Source organism: Aptenodytes forsteri, unplaced genomic scaffold, assembly GCF_000699145.1.
Source record: "Aptenodytes forsteri isolate BGI_AS27 unplaced genomic scaffold, ASM69914v1 Scaffold72, whole genome shotgun sequence".
In the NCBI taxonomy this organism is placed as follows: Eukaryota; Metazoa; Chordata; class Aves; order Sphenisciformes; family Spheniscidae; genus Aptenodytes; species Aptenodytes forsteri.
Genome location: NW_008796193.1, coordinates 5,917,655 through 5,924,850, shown reverse-complemented (window position 1 = coordinate 5,924,850; position 7,196 = coordinate 5,917,655).

Here is a 7,196-nt window from a genome sequence, read left to right as displayed (position 1 = left end):
CAAAGACATGATTGAAAATACTGCTTTTGAAGATCTGGAACTGAACCCAAATCCTATTTGGACATTTTAGCAAGTGGGAGGTTGCATTAATTTTAAAATCCATCATTTTGCAGCCTCTGAGCATCAGACTGAGTGTCTGTTTCTCTCTTTTCATCCTTTCTCTTTTTGCCGGGACCTGGCATTATTTATCTCTTGGGCAGCAGTCACTGGACATAAGTTTCCTAATGCCTTGTGACAACTGTAGGAGAGTGGTGTCCTGAAATTTAAACCTTCTAATGAAGAGCTTAGGAGGGGAATCTAGCCTGTTCAAAGGCCTTTCCACCTATTTATTAGACACAGTGCTACACAGAAATCAGCGGCTGTCAGACTGCCAGCCAGAAGACAATGCAATCCTTTCCAAGCCCCTGACCAATTTTTGTTCATCTCTGGAATTGGTTGTTCCTGCCTCTTGCGTTCAGTCTCTTAGAATAAAGATGGCTGAATTTAAAACTATAATTTCAATGCAGCTCTAGCTTCTGCGCTGGTAATCAGGACACAATGTACTGCTGAGGATGCACGCTGTATTATGCAACTCATTCAGCCTGTAATTATCCCTGATTCCCCTCCTGTTGTAGCAGAACAGCTACAGACACTTACGTGACCGTTCCAGGCTGTGTGGCTCCTGCTGTTTGTTAACTGCTGAGATAACAAACTATACTGGTGGTGGTGAGCTGGCCTTCAGGGATACAAAGGCTTTTAATATTCAAGATAATTTATTTTTAGGGTTCTCGTGAACATGTCAAATATCCAATGCTTACAGCTCAGAAGCAGGATTTGTACTGTCAGGATCTTATAATATTCCCTGGTGCTAAGTGTTGAAATGTTTTAAACCCTCCCCTTCATAGACTCATTTATGTTAGAAAAGACCTTTAAGATCATCAATTCCAACTGTTAACCTAGCGCTGCCAAGTCTACCACTAAACCATGTCCCTAAGTGCAACATCTACATGTCTTTTAAAATACCTCCAGGGATGGGGACCCCACCACTTCTCTGTACAGCCTGTTCCAGTGCTTGACAACCCTTTTGGTGAAGAGATTTTTCCTAATATCCAATCTAAACCTCCCCTGGAGCAACTTGAGGCCATTTCCTCTCGTCCTATCGCTTGTTACTTGGGAGAAGAGACCATCACCCACCTCGCTACAACCTCCTTTCAGGTAGTGGTAGAGAGCGACGAGGTCCCCCCTCAGCCTCCTTTTCTGCAGGCTAAACCACCCCAGTCCCCTCAGCCGCTCCTCATAAGACTTGTTCTCCAGACCCTTCACCAGCTTCGTTGCCCTTCTTTGGACATGCTCCAGCACCTCAATGAAGAACCTCTTGGTTCTTCAGTAGAAGTTGGTCTAGGCGGTTGTGTTGCTTGAAACATTAAGTGGTTCCCATACCTTTTCAAGTCGGGGTTGTTCAGAGGGCAACTGAGTGATGGATTAAGGGGGGAGGGGGGGAGTGTTATATTGACTGAAACTGTCTGCTAGCTGTAGGGAAAAGCAAGTGCAGTAGTAGGGATGGCCAGAATGACTTGTTTGACTTACAGGAGCAGATCCTATTCACAGACAGCTCAGAGTTGTGCTTCCACTTTAGTCCGGTATGTGGCACTATCCTTTGCAAAGCCTGAGGGCCAAACCCAGCCTCTCTGCCCTGCCTGGGAGGGAAGGAGACGGGCAGGTGAGCAGGTATCTAGAAGGGGCCTGCTCCACTAGCAGTACCCGCCACCAGTACTGTTTCTGCAGCTGGTGGTATAGCCAGCTGGGGACAAAAGACCAGAGATGTCATTTTGTGACCTTCTTTGTCCTCCAGCCTCTACTCTGGCACATTTATCCTATCCTTTACTGTTCTACTGGATTTCATGTTATAAACATGCCAAGTTCATCAGCCTGTTTCTTTGGGAAAAAACCACCCCACTTCCTTTCAACCACATCCAAAGATGCTGATGTCAGTGGAAGCCTTACTTTCCTTGAGGGGCTTTGGATCAGGTTGTCAGTGTGTGACATGGTATGTAGGGCTTCCTGTAACTTGTTAAATAGGAAAAATTGGTGCAGCCTTTCAGAGGAGAGGGGGGGGAAAAAAAGTACTAACAGAGATAACTACACCCTTGTGTTATTTAGGCTCCATGAAATTCAGAATTTTTTTTTTCAGGATTCTGAAATATTCAACCTTATTGATTTCCATTTTCTCCTGCTGGATTTCCAAATTGTAAAATAGGAACCATTCTGTTACTTCAGTCAGCGGCTCATCGGGATTTCCCACTGTACAATGTTTCCAATCCTCAGAGAGCGCTATTCCCCAGGCAGGAGTACCCTCTCCTAAGAGCCAGGAAGACATCGCTTTATGCCTGAAGGTATTTTCCTGCTGGCACCAGATGACATTTTTCTTTCTTCAGCACATGCCTCCCTATGGCAGAGCAACAGGGAGCTGAAACGGTGCGTAAGACATCCACAGGCAGTGGCTTTCTGATATTTCCAGTTGAAAATTTTGGGGATGGATTTTAAGCCTCGAAGGTGGGTATGTTCAAGTCTAGGCTTTTTTGCACCAACTAAACAAAATATAAGACAACCCTGATATTTGAACCAAGACATCTCCTCGCAGGTCATGAGACCCTGTAACCTTGGGTTAGATTCTGCTTTCATTTACGTTTGTTTAAATTTTATGTAATGACACTGGAGCTACCAGTTAATTCTCTGCTGGATGTAATTGAAGTTAGCACATGAGCCAGGATGTTCTTAATGAGCCTTTTACCTTTTTTATACTTACTGAAGCAATTTCACATTGTGAGCATCAAGAACATTGGCCAGCACTGTGGTGTTATAAGTAAACAAAACGTGGAATGATTCTTACCTTAATTTGTATTTTTGAAAAATAACTGAAGCACAGTGCTGTTAGACAATTAAGCTTAGTGAGAGACTTAAAACACAGTTTTAAAAATTTTGTACTTTTACTCTGCTTTTTATAACTAAAATATGTCAAGGCTATAAGGAAGAAAAGCAAGTGTAGTGTAGTGAAGCTTCATTGAAACAGAAGTGGTATTATAGTAGTTCTTAAGCAGAACATACCTGCTTCAGTGGAGAAATAATTATTTTCAGGTAACAAAATATTAAGCATATGATTGTACCATTAAATTATGATAAACACCAATAAAATGCCACTTTAAAATTGTTAAGTGCTTAAGAAAGCATTACAACCTACTGAAAAATGTATACTTCTCTTTTTTTAGAAGTAGCTAAGTGCTGGGATCAGGCTTTGGGCAGAGTTGCTGGTTGTGGAAGATGAGGAGAAATTATTTACCTGCTTTTGTATCTCGGATACAACCCATGCCTTTGGCACCATTGGGCTTAACTCTGCACAAATGCAACCTTATCCAAAATTTCAGGAATTCAGTGAAACAGAGTTTCATTGATTTCCTAAAACTTCTTGACCTGAATTTCATTCAATATAGCTGCTGAATTGTAACCAGTGGTACTTGACTGCTAATAGGAAAAGTGAGTTTCTCCCTTCACCATCCTGGACCTGAGTCTCAGTAAGGTTACTATCAACGTGTACTGTTGTTAGGATTTCTAAAATAAATGAGACAAGAGAAGACAACCTATACTTCAATGTATTGCTTTGAATATTTACAAGGGGGGAAAGGAAATGGAAGTCTGAATGCCTGAATTATTGCTGCACTGCCTTTAAAAAAAATTTACCATATAGAAACCAAACCTGCCAAGCGTGTGTACCTATGAACCCAGCAAGGACTCCCCTCCATGCACTCCTCCTGTGGGTATAATTATGGTATTTGACTTTTAAATCTCTACATGTTCCAGCACGATGATGACTGGAATAATAATAATTGAAAAATCTGATGTTACCTAGCAATGATGCAGTTTATGCCTTACCAGTGTGTTCGAATGTTGTACCTAATAAAAGATGACAAGACTTGCTTTAAGTCTTAATCCATCAGCAACACTATAATCTACCCGGGTGAGCTGTATTTTCCTTCTTGCACAGATAAATAGCATAAAAATTGTATCATTCAGAGAAACTTTGAAGCGACCTTCTGGGAACAGTTACTGTGTATGCTGGTTTCCTTTTGTACTCCATACCTGGCCCAGCTTGAAAAAGTGCCTCTTCGCCGAGGAATTTCAGGTTATCATAATTGGGGATGATTTTCCTTTGAAGAGAGAGGTCACCTTTTCTTCTCTGTGCTGAGAGGGAGGTGCACATCAGGGACTAGGAGACCAGCTGTGGCTTCCACAGACATGTTTGACTTCTGTGTGGGCCCATGGCCAAGTGTGAGGTGCAGGATATTTATCCTTTTTCATCCCCATTCCTTGCTATTTAGTTGGTCAGCCCTTCTGGGCAAGGACTGCCCCCTCCCACATGCATGTGGTAATGTAAAATGAAAAAGTAGCAGCAGCCAGAGCTTCATCAATGACGGTCGCTTATTTATGGTTGATGGTGAGAAGGTACTGAATGGAGAGGAAAAATGTTTGCTACCCTGAAAAGCTCAGTGCACTCACGCAGAGATTGATCCACAGCAGAGCCAGTAACGCTGAATGTTGTTGTCTGAAAGTAGGTAGGGGAGAACGGGGAGGAAGAGGGACAGTGTGCCAAGGAAGGGACAGGCATGGTGCCTTTGCTCCTCCTCCAGCATAAATGATGGGTTCAGATGCCCGGGACTTTTCCTCATTGGTGCAGCAGAGGCTGGAAACTTGGTTTCATGCACAGATGTATAGACCCACAGCTTGCAAATCCAATGCAGGATGTAGTGCCTTCCTTTCTTTCCTCCAAAAGCCATTGCACTGGTTGGAAAACATGAAGGACTGTGGGGAAACCACAGAGCCTGTTACATCTGCGCTTAGCTGTTGATGGCATCATTCCTTAAATTAAAGCTATGGACAGTAACTTCACCTGTCACCAATGTGATCTAGTCACTGTAGAGCTCCAGCTCCTGTTATTGGCTCCCAGAACTAAAGACGTAATTTTAGAGAAGCATATGAAAGGTCAATTAATTTTCCCAAACCTTAATCTTGAAATATCTGTGTTTGTTTGACCTTCCAGTTCAGTCAGAATTGGCGTGAGTTCAACCTCCTGCTAAATGAATGCTGCCTATTGATTTCACACAGACTTACACCAGTTTGGATATATTTAAAAGGCATTCCTTCAGCTTTCTGAGGCTTATAAATTGAAGTATTGTAAGGCTGCCAGGTGTGGGTTACCTGGACAAGATATCGCAAATGAAAGTCCTTTGTGTGGATGTTTCTTAACAAATAATATTTTTCATGTGGTAAGGTCGGATCCTGATAGGGGTCTAATACCTGTGGCAGTCTGGGCCATCAGTTGATATCTTTGTCTCAATTTTCATTTCTGTGTTTCTGTTAGAGCACAACTGGTCAAAACGTTTTGGCTAATAACTAAATGTTGAAAAGTTTCAAGATAGCTTCAGTCTCCTGGTGGGGAAAAAACATCAGTTTTTCCCATTTAAAAAATATAAAAGAGGATTTTCTTCATGAGTTTTCCTTACGGAAAAGATGTTGATTTTCTGGCATGCTCTTTTGAGATGCGTTTGCATTGTCACACTTTCTGGGAAGTGGCTGCATTTCAATAGCAAAAGGATATACAAAGCGTTTAGGATGCTCTGTGTTGTACCTGTCCTTGTATATAGTGAGTGGAGCTCACTGGTTAGAGTAAAATGAGTGGTGTTAAGGCTGGTATGTAGTAACTGAGAACATGATACAACCGTCCTGGAACACATAATCTCTCTTTTTTTAACTATTGAATTCATTGGGGTTTCTAACTGTGATGTTACAGCAGCAGTTACATACTTAGCCTATTTAATCTTCTTGTATTTTTAGTATGACTCTCCCTTCTTGAACACAACTATAAAAATCTACTTATTCGCTCTCTCCATTTCAATATGTGGCTTTAAGTTTTAATCTTTTCTCCAGTGACTCACTTTTAAATTGGAACAAGACATTATTGTATTTATTTCATTCCTTTGGTGAATTTTGAAGCCTCATTAAGAATTACATTTTGTGCTTCTAATAATTATAGACTATTTTCCTCTTATTTTTAACCTATCATACTATGGCTTGGTCAGTCATTCTTTACATCCGTTGCTATAACCCTTTTCATCAATTTGTCCTGAATACAAGGTGGCTTACTCAGTTATCCTTCTTCCAGTTCAAGTTTTCTCATCCACATAATCAAGACCAGCATAATCAAGCTGACCAACAGACGGGAAATAGTAACCTTCATGACTTGAACATGGGTTTTTCCCTTTGTCTCTTCAGTACCTGCAAGGCTATATCTAAAGGAGTGTGAAATCCTCCAAAAATTGACCTGACTCTTACTGATAGTTTTGTTTAATGTTTGTCATTTGCAAGTATTTGTGTTTTCCCATGGCAGCACAGACCTGCTAGTCATTAAACACCTACAGATGACATCCTGAAACTGCCTAGCCCTTAAAATGGTTGTAAACTTCATATCCAGACAATTTTCAGCACCATTTTCTGGAGTGTTCAAGTAGGTCTGCTTCTTTTTTTTTTTTTTTTTTTTTTTTTTTTTAGGTTCTGAGGTCTTAATCACTTACTCTGGTGTTTTTTCATATCTTATAATCAAATACATGATCACCCTTAGAATTACATATCTCAAAGAAAGACTTAAAATTAAATTTAATAAGGCACTTATTGAACAGTATGTTTGCCAAACGCTACAAGATTATTAAGCAAAGCTTAACGATGTTTGTTGGCCAAGTAATTTGTACATTGTGCTGTAGGAGCTCAGTAAAGTTTTTGTCCATGTCATTTAATATATGGTAACCAACCATTGTTTTATTTGTATCAAACTGCTGGGTTTTCTACAGCTTAGAGGCCAGCAAGGGCTGTGAGACTAGAAACATGGCATTCACAGTTTAGTGCTTTAATGAAGCATTGGAAATGTTCAGAGATGTCACTGAACACCTATGTGCAATGTAGGAGTAGGCTGGTCAACTTGAAGAGGTGAGTTGGCTCCAGAGTAGGATTTCACAGTTGTCGTGGTTTAACCTCAGTCGGCAACTGAGCACCACACAGCTGCTCGCTCGCCCCCCACCCCCCGGTGGGATGGGGGAGAGAACCGGAAGAGTAAAAGTGAGAAAACTCATGGGTTGAGATAAGAACAGTTTAATAATTGAAATAAAATAATA